This window comes from Pleurodeles waltl, chromosome 11 (assembly GCF_031143425.1).
Source record: "Pleurodeles waltl isolate 20211129_DDA chromosome 11, aPleWal1.hap1.20221129, whole genome shotgun sequence".
NCBI lineage: Eukaryota > Metazoa > Chordata > Amphibia > Caudata > Salamandridae > Pleurodeles > Pleurodeles waltl.
Window position 1 is genome coordinate 41,561,100 of NC_090450.1, and position 20,677 is coordinate 41,581,776.

At 43.3% G+C, this 20,677-nt stretch overlaps 1 protein-coding gene across 1 annotated transcript in view; it reads left to right on the forward strand.

Moving 5' to 3' along the window:
- The window catches only part of LOC138265367 (dehydrogenase/reductase SDR family member 4-like), a 126,076-nt gene that overhangs the window by 90,125 nt on the left and 15,274 nt on the right, over positions 1 to 20,677 (forward strand). The gene's annotated exons all lie outside the window — the stretch shown is intronic.

The following is a 20,677-nucleotide window of genomic DNA, read 5'->3' on the forward strand; positions in this document are numbered from 1 at the left end:
GATGGGCCAGTGGTCATGGAGTCCCCTCGTGGATCTGGCGTCGTGTACTCAAGTGGCTGAAGTGCCCCCCCTTCCCTTCCCCCTGAGGTGCCTGTCCTTTTTTCTTTCTGATGCCCCTGCAGTGTTCTCTCCGTGGAGTTCTTGTCGTGGGACTGGGCCTTGCCCCTTTGCTCAGGACCCCTGTGGTCCACGGACAGTGGTTGGACTACATATAGTAGATGTATATATTTTGTACATAGTTTATTTATTTATTTGGATTACTGCTGTCCATTTTTCAATATATCTGCCCGTTTAAGATCTCTTCTTTTGGTCTTTGCATTATTTCGGAGGGGGGGGTTTGTGGGTTGTGACAGTGATCTGTGGGAATGCATTGATGTGTGTGTTGTAGTGGGTGTGGGTGGGTGGGTGTGTGCCGGTAATCTTTTCCCTCCCCTGTGTCGTAGGTGCAGTACTCACCGATGTCTTCCGCGCCGCCGGTCGTGCTCCTGGTACAGGAGCAGGTATAGGAGTGCGGGGATGACCTGTAACTCGGGTTCCATACTGCCGGAATCTCGCTTGGAGTATGTGGAGGTGAGCGTTTTCCCGTTCGTAGTCTGTTTCCGCCGTGTTTTTATCGGCGGTGCTCCCGCCCCGGAAAAGGTGGCGGATTGGTGGGTCGTGATAGGGTGGGCGGTACATTGTCTGCCGCCTGGCTGTTGGCGGTGACCGCCGCGCTGTTTGTTTGTTCCGCCGTGGCGGGCGGAGTGTTAATGCGGCGGGGTGTGTTGGCGGTTCCCGCCAGGGTCAGAATTGCATATTTTGGACCGCCGGCCTGTTGGCGGGTTGGCCGCCGCTTTATCACCGACCGCCAGGGTCAGAATGAGGGCCATAATGTTGCCAGCAGTGACAAGCAGAACATTCTTTTGAAAACCAACTCTGCCAAATGGTTTGAACGTACTCATGTCTCATCCTAAATGAAGGTAGCATTGAAGATTTATGTAAAAATTGTGTTGTCAATATATATGTTGTAAATGTTAAATACATTAAAATGTATTAGTAGTCAATGTAAATGTATGCTCTGTAAAAGTCTTGACATACTTGTCATTATTTGTGTTTGTGTTGAAGAGATAGATTTGGACAAGAAAGGGAGGCATTCTTCATTCGAACTTGAGGGATCCCATTTCAGTGTGTACAGGGGTGTATGACCTGCTCAGAAACCTGCAACGACTATAACAGGTGGGCACCAAAACAGCATGCAAAAAAATATGTTTTAAGCCCTTCAATCTCAAAACAAACAGCTCAAGCAAACACTCTCACCACAATCCAAACTTCAGTCATGGGTAGTGAAAATATAACCAAACAGTGGAATAGACTTTGGAAGCAGAAAAGCTTCAAAAAGAAGATTGATCCTGAATAGAGGACTGAACCCAAGAAATGGTCAGTCTCAAAGGGAGGTTACGCTTGTATGTGTGATCACTTTTGCTCAACTATTGACTGTGAAATGATGATTGGATCAAAAAAGAATTTTGACATGGAAAAAGGGCAGACAACAGCAAGATATGGAGGATACGTCCACTGCAGACAACAAAAAAGGGCTCTAAATTAAGAAAAAATTACATCAAAGTCTCACATTCCAGTAATTTACAAAACATAAGGACATGTAAGAAAAAGGAGAACCCATTTAAAACCTGCAGCAGATATGTTTCTGGCATAATCTCTCACAGTCACAAGTTCCTATGTCACAACAAATGCAGAAAATGAAATAAAATTTAATGGAAGCTATTGCTAGAGGATCTCAGAAATGTTTGAATACTAATGAAAGAACAGGCTAGGAAAGTAGTTTTGACAATTTTGAAGCCTCATTTACGTATACACCTTCATAAAGAGGAGGAGGTAGATCAGGATGTTGAGCATGTCAAATCACATGAGAGTGGAGAGAAAGAAGATAGAAGATAAAGAAATCCCAAATAAAGTTGCATGCCAAGATGTTCACATACAGTTAGAGTCTCCCCCATATAAAACCATATCCTACCATGTGAAAATTCAGAGAGCAGCATTCCAACACGGAGTGGAAGAAAACGTCTAGATAAGGACATTATCAATAATAAAAAAACTTAGCAGAAATACCAACAGCTTTCCATAATACTTAGAGGAAGGATTACATGAGGGGACTGGTTTTCTGTATAGAAGCTCAGACGAGTGGAGGTATCTGGAAAGTTGGAGAAATCAGATGTAATTGTTGAGGTATGCTGGGCGGGAAACGTCCTTAACCACACCCTGTAAACAACGCAAACCTTTCCCATGCCTTGACCATGCATGTGCTTAACTATGAATCTGCTTTGTTCAGGAGAGGACGCAGTGAGGTAAGTGGAGCTGGTACTGGGGTGGGGGTTGGATTAAGGGATTCGGGGGGTGGGAGGCTGGGGTCAGACTATTTTTTAAGGGATGGGGCTAAGGGTGTTGTTTTTTTTAAGGAATTAGGGGTGGTTGGGTTAGGGGCGGGAGTGATGTGGGTTGAGTGGGACTGGTGCAGGGGTGGGAGGTGGATTAAGGGATTGGGGTGGATCAGGGGCTGGAGGCAGGCTATTATTAAAGGGGCAAGGATGGGGGTTTGGGTATTTTTTTTAAGGAATTTGGATGGGGATTGGGCTAGGGGGCGGGAGTGATGTGGTGAGGTGAGTGGGGCAGGGGTGGGATTTAGATTAAGGGATACCGGTGGGTGGGGGTCTGGGGGTGCACTGTTTCTTTTTAAGGGGCAGGGTGGGGGTTTGGGTATTTTTGTAAGGAATTGGGGGTAGTTGGGCTAGGAGCGGGAGTGACACTGTGAGGTGAGTGGGGCTAGGGCAGGGGTGGGGGGTCGAATCAGGAATTGGAGTGGGTGGGGGGCTGGGGATGGGCTACCATTTTTTAAGGAGCAGGGGCTTTTTTTTGTTTTTTATTTAGGGTTGGGTGTGGTAGTTTATATTAAAAGGGGGGGGGAAGGTTTATGGAAAGGAGGGAGGTGAGAAGAGGAGGAAGGATCGGGAAAGGACGCGGTGAGGTAAGTGGGTTTGGGGCAGGGTTGCTGGGTATTTTTTAGCGGTAGGGTGGATTTAGGGCTTAGGGTGGGTGAGGCTGTCAGGGTACTTTATCTTTAGTTTTTAGGGGTGGGGTCGGGGTATTTTTTTTTTTTACAGCTCAGGGTGGGTGGGGGTTTCATGGTAATTTAGTTCTTAGGGGCTGGGGCAGGGGGTCGGGATAGTTTATTTTTTTAGGGCTTAGGGTGGGTGAGGGGGCTCAGGGTAGTTTACTTATTAGGGGGCAAGGTTTTTGGGCTCAGGGCGGGTGGGAGATGTTGTGGTAGTTTTGTTTTTAGGGGTAGGGTAGGTTTTTTTTAGGGCTCAGGGCTGGTGGGGGGTTGGGGTAGTTTATTTTCAGGGGTGGGCGAGTCGGGATAGTTTTTTTTTAGGGCTCAGGGCAGGTGGGGTTGTTGGGGTAGTTTACTTATATGGGTGGGGGTTGGGATTGTTTTGTTTTAGGTTTAGGGTGGGTGGGGGGAGTCGGGTACTTTATTTTATAGGGGTAAGGGTGGGGGTGTTGGGATAGGTTTTTGGGTGGAAGGGACAGGGTAGTTTAGGTATTAGGGGTTGGGGGTTGTTTTGGGCCTCAGTGTGGATGGGGGGTGGTATGATAGAACCACACATGCCATTTTGCATGCCGTTTCCACACATGCTTTTAAGGAGCATGCTTTTACAACGAACATTCGTTGTAAAGGCATGCTTGAAAACAACGCAGTCATTGTTCCGATCGCGTTGTTAAGGCATGCGTATTTCCAGCATGCATGGTTCTATCATACAACCATGCTGGGCCAATGTTATGTAGTGCCCTGAAAAAGCAGTGAGAAGTTTGAATTGTGCATGGGGAGCTAGTAGCACTCCTTCAGGTGTTGTGTGAAGTGAGTGCAGCATGGCAAGGGAGTGATTATGTTGGTTGATTCAGAATGGCCTACAGCCCTCTGGTGATTTTTTTGTTGATCCAAGCATAGAGGATGTTCCCGTAGTCTAGCTTGCATGTAACCAGGGCCGGTGTAATGGATTTCCAGGTGTTATGTGGGAGCCATTTGAAAATCTTCTTCAGCATCTTTAGGATATGGAAACATTAGGCAGTGACGGCATTAACGTGGGCTGTCATGTCAAGTTTTCTATCACTGATGATCCAGATGGAGCCTCACGGTAATGTCTTCTTCCAGAATAGCAACATTTCAGTCTTGGGTAGTAGGCTGAGTGAATGTGTCCTACCTGTCCACAAGCAGCAGATTCAACAGAGTGCATGTCTTTCTATTCTGATGTTGTGTAGCCCTTCAATGAGCTGTGGGGAGTTCTAGGAGAATGAGGGATATTGTGTCTCCTCGGTCCAGAATCATCTGGATGTCATTCATGACAGCAATAAGGGCAGTTTCCATGCTGCGGTTACTTTAGGAACCAGACTGAGTGATGATAAGAAGTTGAGAGTCATTGAGGTATTCAGTTAGGTGTCTGATGATGATTTTCTCCGAGACTGGCCAGCAATGGTGGCAGAGAGATCGGTCGGTAGTTTGTGAACTTTGACAGGTCTGCAGAGGGTTCCTTCAGCAAAGTTAAGACAGTTGCATGTGGTTTCCAAGAATCTGGAAAGGTTGCAGAGGAAGTGGAGGCATTCAGAATGGGTGCGAGTATGGTGGTGATGGGTTGTGGTCCTTTGGAGTAGGCAAGGTGGCGGCAGGGGTCTGATGCAGCTCCTGAGTCGATGGACTTTATGGTGGCAGTGTTTCTTCTGAGGTGATGACAGGCCGTATGGTTAGCATTGGTTCTTCGGATAAGATCCAGAGACGTTTGGCAAGGTCTGGTGGATTCCCGTTTGTGGGCTGAAGTTGCTGTAGATGGCAGTGATCTTGTTGTTGATGGTGAGGTGAAATCTTTCACAATTCTGAAGATGTCTTAGCTTCTGTTAAAGCTGCCATCAATGTGGGCCCAATGAGTGGTCCGTTTTGTGGTCTGGATCATTCATCATTTAACTTTATTTCGGTGAGTAAAAACAAACCATTAAAGTACAATACACAACAAAGAACGAGAGGACTTCTAAAAACACGGAGGTAATAAAAAAGTAAGGTAAAAATACAGTTAAAAGGGGCAAGACAGTTTTTTTAAAAAACAAACAAGAAATGAACAGTCAGATAAACATCACTTAATGTAATGGAAGGCAACACACAAATATTGAAAATAATTCCATGAATCAGCACTAGTTAAAAATATAATACACCAATATCTGAATACTGTGGAGAAATCACACATCCAATTTGATAAATATAAATAGATAAGTCTAAGAATTAGTTCCCCACTCTTGCTCCTTGGAATTGCTGAACTCGGATATCATAATAATACAAACATTTTCCCCTTTTTCCCCCCATAAAAAAAAAACAAACAAAAAAAAAGCTGTCTGGGTGGGTGATTTTTGCTTTAAAATTCTCACGACATAAAAATAAGGGAACAGATCCATAGATCTATAAATAATCCATAAGGAACCAAGCCAAGATCCATGTCCTGTACAAAAAAAAGCTACAATCATACATCCAAATCGGATAAATATACATAAATAGAACTAAACAATAACTACACCATTTTATCCCTTAAACTTGCTAATCTCAACCTCCAGCTGGACTCGAGGAAACTTGCCACTGGTAGAGCTATCTTGACGGACAGGTCGCTTTTTAAAATTCTCTCAGCATGGAGACAGGATCTAACTCCTAATTGTTTAAAAAGCGGGATGAGCCAAAGTGCTCTTTGTTTGTGATATGCTTGACAGTGGAAGAAAACGTGTGAAACAGTTTCTGCACTTTTACAACCCATCGGGCAATCTTTAGATCTATTAGTTGAACTGGCCCATTTGTACGTAAGGCAGCACAGGGGGAGGGACCCAATCCTAAACCTGATAAAGAGGGCACGAGCAAATGGAGATAACTTTGCATCCAAAAAAGGCTCAAATTCGTAATGGCATTTAACAAGTAAAAAATTGTCAGACATGGACAATGGAATAGAACCAGCAAATTGTCCAACCTGAACATTATGCCAATAAGCATCCTTTAACAACGGTGCAGCATTTTTAGGAATAGAAATAGGATCATGCCAATAGGAACCTAACCCCAGACGGGAAAAAGATTGCTCAACGAATACACACCATTTAGATTTAATACTAAAATCACGGCCCACCACATTTAGGAGGCTACACCGAAAAGGGGTTAGGGCATCAGTTGTCCACAGCCGAATCCAAAACAGCAGGGGCCTTAAGGCAGCAATCTGTGAGATTGAGAAAAGATTTAGGTCCAGGTGAATGGGCAAGGATGGGGTACTCGATGGAACCTTTAGCATCATTTTTAAAAACTGGTTTTCCGCGCTAGCCAGATTCGCCAGATTACAATGGCCCCAAAGTTCGGCTCTATATAGGGCGGCCCCCCTGGCTTGAGCTTTGTAAATTTCCAGTGCAGGTGATATTGCAAATTTCAGGTAGCTAGAGGCAAATCTGACAATTCCACCCACCCTCTGCTTCAGGCATAATAAAGATTTATGGCGCTGGACATGCCAAAGATGTGAATCTTCCACTTTGATACCTAGATAATCAAAGGTACCCACCCTTTCCAAAGGAACATCATCTAAGTATACAGGCCTCTTCATTTTTTTCCTACTATCTCCGAAAACCATGTATTTTGTTTTTGCTGAGTTAATTGATAACCCATGATCAGTGCAAAACTCCAGAAATCTGGAGAGCAGCCTAGAAAGGCCCATAGCAGTACGTGATAGCAATAGGGTATCATCTGCAAACAGAAGACAGGGGATCTTCTGCCCGCCCAGGTTAGGGGCGTCACTTTGACAGTCTAAGAGATATGGCAAACAGGCATTAATAAACAAGAGAAATAAGGTGGGTGCCAAAACACAGCCTTGCCTCACGCCCCGTGTAGTTGGAAAAGCAGGGGTCAAATCGCCAATGGTACCCCAGCGGACTTTAGCACAATTATCAGAATAAAGATCCTTGATAATATTAATCATGGAACCCGGAACACCGGTGGTACTAAGGACCTCCCAAAGCTTGGCACGCAGGACCAGGTCAAATGCAGACTTCAGGTCAACAAAGGCCAGAAATAAGTGGCCTTTGTCTACATCTACGGTCTTCCACTTGATGGTGGTGAATCGGAAGATCTGATCGATAGTGCTGATCTTGTCCCTAAATCCTGCCTGGAGATGGCTTAAGACCTGATTTTTCATTATCCATTGTTTTAATCTAGTTAGCAACTGGTACGAAAAGATTTTCTGCAAGTTGTCTAATAGACTGATAGGCCTATAATTTCCAGGGGAGCTCTTGTCTCCTTTTTTATGAACGGGGACAATAATCGCCATCTTCCACGAGAGCGGATAGGATCGAGATGCCATGGCAGTGTTTGATACCCTCTTTATATAACGGGTCCACACAGATAGGTCTGATTTATACAGATCAGAGGGAATACCATCTTGGCCAGGGGCCCTACCAGATCTTTGAGCGCAAATTGCCATCTCTGTTTCTTTTAGGGTGAAGGGCGGCATTTCAGGCTGGCACAGTGCATAATCTATGGGAGTATCATAAAGCTCCGTCCGAGAGCCATACAGTTCACGAAAATAAGAGAGCCAGGTTCCTGGGTCGATATGACATTCAGTAGTGGATGACAGGCCTGGGTCGCTACGCGCAACCAAAGTCCAAAAGAGCTTGGCGTCGCGAGAGCTAGCACCCTCCGCCAGCCACTCCCATAAATGCTCCTCATATTTGAGTTTTGATAGAGTGAGAGTAGACACATAGTTCTTTCTCGCTTGTGCAATGTCGTCCTGATTCTTTGCCTTTAAGGCTTCAGATAGAAGATACTTGGCCACCCGGCACTCTTTGTCAAACCATTTGCACCTAGGAGCAGAAGATTTTGTTTGGGATTTGGAAGGTTTAGTGAAAAGCTCCTTAAGTTCCACAAAAAAAACCACATGGGCGGACAAAATTTCTGAAGGAGATAATGCAATAGAGTCCTCAAAAAGTTGGTGACGGGTCATCATAATGCCAAGCTTATGGTTCAGTAAGTCAGATTTAAAAAATGAGGGCCACTTTACCGCAAGCTTATTAGTGGGAAGTTTTGACAGAACACTTCGGCCAGCCAAACCAGCGGGTAGATCAAACAGGGCTACGTTATATGCAATTTGCAGGGGGGCGTGGTCACTAGTGCGGGGAAGACCCACCTCTACATTAGTTATGAAATGCCAAACTTGTAAGTCCAAGATGACATAATCAAGCAGCTACTATAATTACCTCTGAAAAAAGTGGGCCTAGCAGGGTTATCATTTGGAAATCGCCCATTTCCAAAACGGAGGCCGTAGGTAAGTGCAAGGTCTATTATCTGAGACACCCTAGGGGAAGGAGTGAGTGGCGTAGGATGAAGTTGGAGTGGGGGAATGTTCCACACTACGTCCTTGTCCTGAGTGGACTCAGCAAAGGCTGAGCCAAACTCAATTTGGGCGTTAAGATCACCAGCAATAATGACTCGATATTTGGAATGGAATTCTGAAAGAACATTATGCAAGCGATAAATGGTATCAGACTGTTGGTTAAGGGAGCCTGGACGGTTGTAGATATTAATACACAGCACAGGGGTACTAGACCTAGGCTGTATTACTATGGCTAAAATATCACAAGAATCAACAGCAATTTCCTTGACCCTAACCATCTCAGACATCTTGATCCAGATACATAGACCCCCAACCGCCCTTCCCCTGGGGGATTGAGTTGCCTTTTTTATAAAAGAACGATAACCTTGCCTATACATACCACCCATTGCCCAAGTTTCCTGGAACATGCAGATAGAGTAAGATCCCACAAAAGCCCCCCACTGCTGATCAGCCAGTTTGCTCTTAATACCCGCCACATTCCAGGACAGCAAATACCCTTCAGAAGTTGGAGTGTTACAAGTGAGCGCACCAAAATCAGTATCCGTAATTAGTTTAGAATTGACTATAGGAGTACAGAAAGAAGCACTTGGGTTAGGACCACCTGGGCTGATTAAAGGTCTTTGAGACAGTACAAGTGGACTGGATCATTTAGGCGGGTTTGAATGTGCTCCTGTCTGCAATATCCTGGCTCATTCTGCATTAACCCTCCAGCTGTTTGCAGTGGATTTTCTTCAGCCCGGATCATCTTATGGTTGCGTCTCAGGGCTGGTTTGAATGTGCTCCTGTCTGCATAGTCCTACTTCATTCTCCATTTGCACTTCAGTTGTTTGCAGTGGAATTTCACAAGTCTGAGTTCCTCCATCTAGCAACTGGCCTGAGGTCTGATATTTGTTGTACTGGTGTGTTTCGGAGTGGCAGGGAGACAGTGCAGAAAGTGATGAAATTATTGAAGTTCTTAATGACTTTGGTGAAGCTATTACTGTGTTCGGGTCAGTGGGTGGTGAGAATGGTGTACCAGTCCTTCTCAGAGTGTTCCAGTTTCAGCTGACTGGTCTGGTGGTGGTACACATGCAATGGACTTGGATAGAGATGCTGATGAGGGTGTGGTCCGCCCAGAGAACTAGTGTAGGCTTGTCAACTTGGAGGTTGCCAAAGTTGGCAAGAAATAGAGTCCAAGAGGTGTCCAGCAACATGGCTACATTCTTTTACTCTTTTGGTGATGCTCAGGCTTCCAAGGTCTTCAATGAGGGCACATGAATTTGGGTTGATGTGGTCTTCCAGGTGGAAGTTCGGGTCTCTGAGTAGGATGTAATTGCTGGCATTGAAGGCCATTGTTGCGATGAAGTCTATGATGGTAGTGATGTTAGTGCGCAAGAGTGCACAAGAGTGCCTCTTAGGGTGAAGTTCAATGTGATGTGGAGCTTAAACAACAGGTTTTTCATGCTGCAAGATGTGTCTGGGGATGTGGTGTAGCTGATTGTGTTCTCTAGTATGATGGCGGTTAGACCTGGCATCCTTGGCATGTTTTCGCCCCCTGAATGTTTGTCTTTCAGACCTCCTGTTTTGGATGACTTCGTTTTTGCAGGTCGTAGGATTCTCTGAACTTTACCACTGCTGACCAGTGCTAAAGTACATAGGCTCATCCCAAAACTGAAATATCTACTTTACTTATAAGTAAAGTGCAGTCCATGTGCCCAGGGCTTGTTAATTAAATGCTACTCATGGGCCTGCAGCATTGATTGTGCCACCCACTTGAGTAGCTCCTTAAACATGTCTCAGGCCTGCCATTGCAGAATCTGTGTTTGCAGTTCTGAACTGCCATGTTGACCTGGCAAAGGCCCCAAACTTTCTTTTTAATGAATTTAAGCCACCACTATGGTAGACCGTAGGCAGTCCCAAGAGCCGGTTGCAGTGTATTTCAAATGTTGGACATGTATTTTTAAGTTGTACATGTCCTGGTGGTGAAAAAATCTTAAATTCCTTTTTTACCACTGCAAGGCCTAGCTCTACCATAGGTTAACATTGGGTTTAGTGTATTATTTCCCTGATTTAAGAGGGCTAAGCACCATTTCTTTTACGCTAATTTAGAGTTCAATGGACAAAAATGCTGCACTAGATTTACACAAAGTGGTGCAACCCTTTGTAACACAATATGTATGTGCCATAATAAAGTATGCACAGGGGGCTTTCCCCGTCATTTTTAGCGTCTGCTCAGAGCAGGCGTTAAAAAAGGGCACACCCTTGTTTACAATGAGCTCCTATGTACTGATCAGGGTTAACTCCAAAAGTGGTGCTAACCCTGAACAGTACATCAATAGCGCCAAAAATGTTGATGCTATTGCCGCCTAACCTGTCCATGGTGCATTGTATTTTAAATAAGGCTCACACATGGTGGTGGTAGGGGGCGCTAAGGGGTGCAAGAATAGTGATGCTGCACTGGGTGCAGCGCCACTTTTTTCACAATCTGCCCCTATATCTCATAAGTGTAATTCACAAACTGGAAGAGACAAACTTTTGAAGATTGGTGTCTCTGGAATCAAAATTTAAAATCCTAACATGGCGAAGTCGGATATTAAATGCAAATTCTGAAAATGTCACTTTTAGAAAGTTGGATTTTTCTTTTAGCCATTTGGTGCCTACTGGCTGTCTGATTACATGTCTTAGGTGGGATGACCGTTGAGCTTTGTGCATTCCTCCTAGATAGCCAAACACAATAGGATCCATGGTGTGACCTGATGGGCCTTGAAGGGCCATCCTGGGCAGGGTGGGAGGAAGGAGACGGGCACAGCCTCACTTACAACTGAATAGACTGTGTCCTGTCCATGCACAAAGGGCTGCATAACCCTACAGTAGTGAATCTGGATGCAGGGCATTAGGCGGTGAGCACCCTGTGCACTTCAAAGGCAGGTCTTTGAAGTTCACTCTTCAAAGACCTAACTGGATATAAATATTGGACCTCTGACACCATCACTTCAGTACACTTCTGAATCTGTGGATACTATGCCAGGAAAAGGGACTTCTGTGCTGCTGAAGGCCTGACACTCTGCTGAACTGATGTTTTCTGGACTCTCGCTTTGCTGTGCTGACCTGGGCTGCTGCCCTCCTGCCTGGGAGTGATTAGGACTGGATCTGAATTTCTCCAACCCAGAACCCTGACTGACTCCAAGGGCTAGTTGTCTGACCTCCTGATCTGTACTCTCAGAGACATAACAGACTTCCAAGCACCCTTGTGCTGAACCAGGACTCTGCCATCTGTGATTCAGTCCTGTCAAGTGGGTCACCAAAGTACTAAACCCTTGGAAGTGGGCCTAAGGTGGTTGCTCCGGTGTAACTGACACAGGAGCGGAATCGACACATTGACGCTCATGCCTGCAGAAAATCAACACATGACTTAGAACCAACACAACCAGAATTACATTGCGACAGTACCAATTTTTTTTTAAACCAGTGCAATGCCTTTAGAACCAACACTGCAGTGCTTTTCTTGGTGCAAGGCACTCACATCCCCATCAACGTTGGTAGCCTCGACGACGACACCAAAACTCCACATCGCAGCCCATACACTCACCAGAACCAACATATAGCCATAACTGCCCATTGCATCTTTGTTGTTGATGCATCAGGAACTTGCAATGCACTGTCAGTGATTCCCAGGTAGACACTTGCCTTGCCACTGGTGAATTGCTCTGTTGGCCTTTGCCTAAACACCTGCAGTTCTCTTGGCACCTTCTTTGGCATTCAGTGCTGTTATCCACACTTTAAGTGCTTGCACTCATGTGGCCTTCTGCGCACACTTTCAATTCATCATGGCCTATGGTATGTAGGGTATAGGCCTTGACACCTTAAGTCTCCTTTTGGCCAGAACATTAGGGGATCTCTCTACTGACACATATGATTTTTTATGCTTTAATTGACCACTGTCTCAGATTTCACCCTGTCCCTTACAGGGGAATACTGGTGAGTCATCCTCGGTTGGGGAGTCATTCATAACACCATGAAACAGGGGCCTGTATACTACTGAGTCATCTTCAGTTGCTGACATAAGGCAAGTCATCCACAACAACAGTGAGTCATCCTCAGGTGCCAAGTTATCACAACAACAGCTTGAGATGGCCATCTGTAAAGTTCTGAAGTATAAGTAGCCTGGCCGCTGAACATTCAACACTTTGTATCAAGGAATCCAGAATTGACACATCTCCTGCCCAGCCTCTGAATTTGGATCACGCGTCTCTATCTGGTTACAATAAGTACTCTATTTAGAGCTCTTCCACTTTGATATTAGTCCTGCGACCACTGCGCTAATTGGTAGGGGCTTTGTTGCCTTGCTTCGCCCTCTGGCCACAAACCTGGATAAAGGAAAGCTTGGTACCTTTCACCGCAGGCGAAAACTCTGCACATTCAAGGTGCCAAACATTCTAAAAACAGCTATGCTAGGGTTATTCAGCTGTGTAGCTAAGTTTGTTGTTTATTGTGTTTTCTTTCTACCTCCCTAGGAACTCTTTATTTTTGTGTAATCTGATGTGATATCATCTGAGGAGAAACGCTAAACATCAGTGTACCCTTAGTGAGTGTATTATTAGAGATCACGCATCTACTAGGCACTACACAAGTTATGTGTTGCGATATACAATGTTGAGCTGTGACAAGTAATGTATGCACTTTGTGATATTCTTGTTTGTGTACATCATCTTGAGGTCATAGGGTGTTGCCCCTCCTCCAGTGTGCTTGATTAGCAGACACTTTCCCCCTTTTAGCAAACACTAAGCACCCCTTTAGGTAGCATCTGTCCGTTTCCATTTTGGGAGATATAACTATTTTGCTAGCTGTACTAATATTTTACTTATGATTACTTATTCTGTAGGTCCAAGTGGAACCTCTGGAGGATAGTGGATCTTTATGTTTGTTATTTTGGTAAATTGCTTTAGCCTTTTCTTTAGGCTGTTATTTTAATTTGCTGTTTGTTCCAAAACCCCTTTCCCTTGTGTTTATCCCGACACACTGCCTTCTTCTACCAGTGGTGTTGTGGTGGTTGCAGGGGAGAGACGGTTCATGCAGTTTCCACAACAGTTGGTCATGGACCTCGTAGATGATGACCTAAAACTGCAACGTGCTCTGACACGCATGGTGTCACCGCATCTCAGAACTGATGCATCGCCCCTGTTGCGTGGAGAATATCGGTGCATCCCCTCTACTGCATGGTTCGAAATAGACTCATCGCCCGCAACCGAGATTTAAGGTACTTTGCTTCAGCTGGCCCAACTTGGTCCCTGGAGCTGGCACACACTACACCCTGGTCAGCCTGAACGTTTGACTTTGTACTGGCCCAGCCCGACCAGATATCCCTAGTTGGAGCTTTTGGTTTCTAAGTGCAATTTTACAGTTTATTCTTAAAAAATTCATAACTGAAGTTCTAGTTATTGGATGGCTGTCATTTTGGTCTTGTTTTATTTATTAAATTAATTTCCGCCTGTCTAACCTGGTGTGGGATCTTTTTTCGTGTGGCGTTTTCACTGTTTTACTGTTTGAAGTGTTTCACACTGCTCTATGGCCAAGCTACCATAGGGTGATCCCAGGTTAATTTAAGGTTTGCTTGTCCTTACCCTGACAAATATTGTTGTTGCTGCTGGACCAGGGCGCACACCCCAGTCAACCAACAACCCAATTTCTCTTATTGGTCGTCAACAGTGAGGATAGTACTTGTGTTTGTGCAATGTCATACAGTGATTTCCCAACAGTTGCAAGTCAGAATGGAAGTGCAAGACTCCCCTGCAATATTATCCTGTCAATGGCATCCCCTTTGAGAGGGTGGGCATTGACATTGTTGGGCCCCTGGACCCCCAAGACAGCCATTGGTCTTGGTGGACTATGCCACATGGTACCCAGAGGCTAGCTCTCTCATATCCATTTTCCTCCCTTTAAATTGCGTGCTAAACATACATTTCTTTTCTCTGTCCAGGTCAGGCCTGATAAGGAACTACTTTTCACTATCTCTTTGTTCTTGTTCCAACTTACTTAACTTTATATGCTTCCTCAAAGCACACTTATTTTTATTGTTGCTGCAGTTAACTCATTAGTACTTTAGAGCAGTCTAAGGTATTAGTGCATCATATAAGTGTCAGGAGTCAAACATTCATTCAGTTCACTTTTTACTGTCACATTTACATCCATCCGTTGCTCGCTTTCACTTTTCTTAAATATCCTTTAAATCAACCTGCTATTTTCCGGCTACGAGGAAATTGTTCCTGACTTACAACAATCCACATGTTTTAAGTTCTATTTTGTACCTTTTGCGGGAATTCCTTTCATATATTTAAAATAATTTAAATTGCTATATTTGTCCTATCTACTCTGGATGTCTACATCAAGAAAGATAGAGGGTACCACTGATGAGCCCCTTATAATTCTTGACATAACACAGATCTACTCTACTTTTAATATTCACTGTACAAAAGCCATTTTTACATAATCTGCACCTTCATACCGAGGCCATCTAGTTGAATTCTTAAAATTTGCATAGCTTAAAATGGTAATGGTCTCCAGTGTATCCTGTTAAGCAAATTAGTGTCCCTATTCCTTTCACTTGCCCATAACCAGGCAGCAGAGTGCAAATCATGCACTTTTCATGTTAACACACCTTTATGAAGAGAGGCACACATCGCTCACAATCCTTATGAATGAATCTTAATATTGGGCTCCAGAACATTACCATGTCAGTATGCCCATGGTCCTAAAGTAAATTTTCAGAATGAGAAATGAAATGAGGACAATTTCAAGTCTTTTCCAATTAAGCTGTCAAAAATAGGTGTCTATATACTTGAAGCATTCACAACTCAGATTCAAATATTTGTCCAGATCATTATTCGGACAAAAGGAACAATGTGGGCAGGCTGTTTAAAGTCACTGAAAGTGTAGGGAGCCAATGGGTAAAGTGTGCTGACTTGTTGCCTCTTGCAGTTTGCAGTGGTTGGCAGAACAAAAATGCAAATGACAATTTAACGGAAAGTGAGTAAATCAAAACTAACAAAGGCTCCATTTTGTGTATGATTTTTTTGGGGGAAATCTATAATGTGGTGAGATAGTCAATGTTGTCTGTAGGGCCAGACTTAGACAGTGAATGTGTGAGAGCAATCATTAACTCTCAATATTTGAAGAATGGACAAATGCAGAGATTAAAAAGTTAAGCAACTTTCAAACTTATAAATAGGGGATTTATTTTTTATTTTTTATTATTGCTAATCAGTTAACTGAAGTTAATATTTACATTACATTTGACCTCTTCCTACATTATGAGTGCAAATATATGTAGGAAGTTCTCGTAAAATTGTTATCTCCATGATATGCGACCCATTTAATTTAACTTTAATTTGGATGCAAAAATACCTTCTAGAATATTAGTCATTGAGTAATGGTTTGGTATCTAAATGGGTGTAGGGATTATGCATGGGTGGGATACTACTGCACACACCAACAGTGCCATGCTTGTGTTTGCCTATCTACAGGTAGGAAGTAGCATCTCCAGTAGTCCTTTTAAATTGATTCAACACATCAATAAGGTGGCATGGCATCGTCTACAGACTTCCTTGTCCTGGAATCCAAGAATTCTGCTTACACATGGTTCAGGCAAAACAGATCTAGCTTGCCCCTGTATGGGGAAGACAATTGACTACTACACAATGAGGAATGGACAGAGATGCCCTCTATCTCCTGTTCTGCTTGCCTTGTATCTCAAACTTGTACTAGTTAGGATAAGTCCTAACTCTGGTATCCCACTGTGGACTTGAATCAGGTATCAGTGTATTTTAGGGCATATGCTTGCAATTGTGCTATCTTACTTCCAGTCCTGATTCTCATTCTGCCCGCACTTCAGTCTAAGGTCTAGCTTCTGGGAACTCTGGATATGTTCAAGGTATGTTCAGGGTATGTTCAGGGTATGTTCAGCAGGCAGAGGTCTTGAAGGTATTTATTTAATAACATGCCATATCTGTGGTATGCTTAAAGTATGATACCCAAGTGAAACAAGTCATATAATTCTTGAGAAGATGGGATTATTTGTTGATAACTTTGTAATGGGGGTGTTGTTAAATGATTATATTGTCAAAAGGATGCTATTTAATATTTTGAGCTTCTTGTTTTAGACATTGCCATGGAGAGATGACCATTTTGAAGTTTTGTCCGGTGTAACTAACTCTGTGAATTAGATCAATAAGGATCCAAAAGATCCACAGTAAGGGATGTGAATTGTCCTAGATTTTAAGCTATTTCACTTGCCTACTTTCAGATGCTGGGTGTAGGTACCTAGGTTCTTGGTTGTGAGGAGTGGAAGTCCTGTTCAAGCAACAATCACAATCCCTGTCAGGGTGAACCATAAAAAGTCAGTAAACTAACCTAGGCTTACCCCTCTGAAAGTTAGGCACAAAAGCAGTCAGGCTTAATTTATAAGCAATATGTAACGTATTTATGCAGCAAACAAATAGCAATGGAGTAAACACATAGCACAATAAAAATCTCAATTTAGAAAAATAGAGGACATTTTAATAAATAATATGATACCAGAATGTCAAAACTCTAGTCAGTGGAACCGGAAATATTCAATTTTAAAGTTTAAGTGAAAATAATACCTAAAAGCACAAAGCGCCACTCACCTTCATCTGTTCGCACTAGACTGGGGGAAAGTCATCCAGCTGTAATGGAGTATGGGTAAGGTACAGGGACCAGGTTAGTGCCACTGAAAAGTTACCTTCTCAAGTACGGAGTGAAGAGTTTTGTTTGCATTGGAGGAGGATGTGAGGAGCAAGTCAAGTTTTGCAATGGCCATCACTGTGAAGCGAAGCACATTTTAGGTCATCACAGACCTACAGTTGTTGCTGTAGCACAAATTGAGGTGTCGTATTCCCATTCACTGCAGACAGCAGTTTATGGCGTGAAGAGCAAGTTTCACTGGTTGAGCAGCAGAGTCTGCGGGTGGACTCCAAATTTCAGGATTTTCATTTTATCTTTCAGGTGATGCTTCCACTGATGCCGGTCTAGGGTCCAGACACTGATATGTACCTCTTGTGTATCAAAACTAACTCCTACAGAGGCAAGAAGCAGTACTTAGATAGGTCCAGTTGCAGCAGGTCAGCTAGGCAGTTGCAGGGAGGTCTCTGAAGCTAGTTTTATCACACAGGAGATTAGTCATCTGACTCATGGGGTCACTTTGGGTATCCTGGGATGAAGTCAAGCAGGTCTAGTCTTCCTTATTACATAGCAAGGCAGTCTGTTGAGCAGAAGCGTAGTCCTCTGGCAGCAGGTCACTCCACCTTCTGAAACTTCCACAGATTTAGGAGTATTCTGATAAGCAGCTCAGGAGGTTCAAGATTTATACCTGTTGCCAACATTTGTATGAGGGGACTCCCTGTCCTTCCCCAATAACTGGGTCTAGCAGTTACTTCCCTTTCCTTCTGTCAAGGCTCCAAAATGTCTGGGGGTGACAAAAGGGAGGGTAGGCTTGGTGTCAGGTTCCTTTGTGTAGCAAAGCTCTGTCAAGTGTAAGTGATGCTGGACACACCTCCTCTCTATTGATCCTGACAGGATGGCTATCCTGTTGACACCTAAACCCCCTTTGTGTAACAGCCTGGAAGGAATACACAAACCCAAACTGTGGACCCATTCACAGTCATGTGACCCAGGACGCTGCCAGTAAGGCACTGTTTGTTGGGTCAAGCAAATGGCAAGTTTCTAAAAGCCACATTTTACAGAATTGTAACTTGAAATCCGACTTTACGAATAAAAGGGATTTTACATGACAGTTAATTTGCGTGTAAACATCAAAACCCTTCTGCTTCTAATGTAAAGTTAGCACTTATTATCTGTAACACGGTAACCCATTGTTAGTCGATGGGAGAGATAGGCCTTACAACAATGAAAAAGGGCCTTGAGAGTTTTTCAGTGCTAGGACATGTAAAACTTAAGTAAACTTGTCCTACTTTTAAAATACAATGTACTCTGTCCTATGAGGTTTTAGGGACAATCTTAGGGGTGACTTTAACATATTAAAAAATGAGGTTGAGGCATGGCACAGGTTTATTTTGCCAGGTCACAGCTGCACTGCAGTGGCAGGCTTAAACATATTTTTAGAGTGCTACTTTCGTGGGTGGCACAAAGGATGCTGCAGGCTCCCTACTATTGTTTAATTTACAGGGCCTGGGTACTGTGTAGTACAAATCATTAGGGGCTTACAAGTAAATACAATGTACCAATTAAGTGTAGGCTAAATTTACTTTAGCACTGACTAGCATTAGTAAAGAGCACAGAGTCCTAAAGCACCAAAATCTAATTCAGCAAACAGGAGGGTTAGAGGCAAATAGTTCGGGGGAATACCATGTCAAAGATGCCAGGTCTAACACTGGATGATTCAACAGAGGTGCGGGCTGGCTCAGTGTCCCTTTGATCACTATTTTCTATTGTGGTGATAGGTGGTACCTGTTTGATAATCAAACTTATAAATTGCTAAAGAGGGCGATATTATGCACTTCGATTCAGATCTGGCCAGATATCAAGCATTTCTTTGCTAACCCACAAATCGCATGGGCCACTCTATGCATAAGTGTAAACTGCTGGAAGGATTCAGAGATCTGTGATGACAAATCTAGGAGGTTGCTGGTGTTTCTTGGTTCCCCAAAATGGTGATAAAATACTTTTAAAGGTGAGAATCTGAATTTGTACTTTACAAATATTATTTTTAATCCACTTCCTTAGATATGATTTCATACAGAAATCTATAGCTATAATAGAGATCAGCTAAAGCAGGCTAGACATGAAACTAATATGGAAGCAAAAGAGTTGTCTGACAATATGTCATACTATTCTATATATTTGTCACTTACACAGCAGGACGTTGAGCAATGGGCTGTGAAACATCATCTGGTCGGCTGACTTCTGAGAATAGTAAACAAATTATGTTACTAATTCATAGCTCGTGTAGAACATCTTGATGAAAATACAAGCACTATATATGATTTTTTTGTATTTATTATACACCTGTACGTCTATTTCAATTTGGCCCACTAAGGTTGTTTAAAGTACACCAGGAGCTGAGTAGAAAGTGTTCATTACATCCACATGATTACAACTCAAATCTGAACAAATATTTATTGAGGTTCTTTAAATGATTTATCTGATCTGCCAGAAAGTCACCATCTATCATATTTGAACATTTATGTTGGATAGGTTTACAGTAAGAGGGATTTACATCCTTTTATCTTTGATGGGCTGGCTGTGGGACAACATTCCAGTTTTAGATGTGGGTGGAAGATGTTCTTTATTTTCATAATGAATCAGCTTTCTAATTGAATGCTACAAGCTGACCAAGGGCTTTATGAGTCTTAGGCGAACCTGTCCTAGGTTTACAGATATGGCACCCATTGACGACCAAGATGCATAAGGTGCATGATGAATTGCTTGATGTACCCTAATTAAGGATTACAATGTTACAGGAGTTTTAATGACTTGCATGTATTTCATTATGAGTATGTGTTCACACCTTTTTAACAGTAATAAATGTAAAGTTAACTGAAGTTCAGATGATGGGATCTAAAAAGAAATCAAGTAGACTGATATTCCTACTAAGCCATATATAACAGAACCCAGATTGTGGCCTGCCAGCTGTACTGCTGATGTTATGTCCTCCACCCCAATACAGAAGGACACCCTGCCATATTTAGAGTTCCTAACATTCCTGGTGTGGATCTATGTCCCTTCAGAACATCCATCACCCTAGTGGAAATACTTAAGTTAAAGCTGGACTTATTTATAATTGTTAGGCCCATTCAGTATTCATTTTTCACTTTTCTGATGAAAATTCTCTGACACCAAGGGAATCTAATAGGATAGGATTCCTACCACTGTGACCTGGTGGACGTGTGGCAGATGGGCCACCAGGCCAACCAAGGGTTTCCGCCAGCAAAACCAGATGCTGCTGAGGTTCTCCTGGAAGAAACCCAAAGGTTTCACTGGATAAATAGGGGTGGGGGGTGAGGGGAGGCACAAACTCAACAGTGCAGGAGCTCGCTCTGCCAATTAATGGCAAATGTTCTGCTCTCCAAACGCTAACTGAGTCCCTAGGTTCAGTAGGTAATTAATAACTACTTTTATTTTCAACGGACTTGAATCACAAAGAATCATGTTACACAGATTATCAACTGTTTTCATATTTATAAAGAAAATGATGCCCTAAAATATGAATGTTCTTT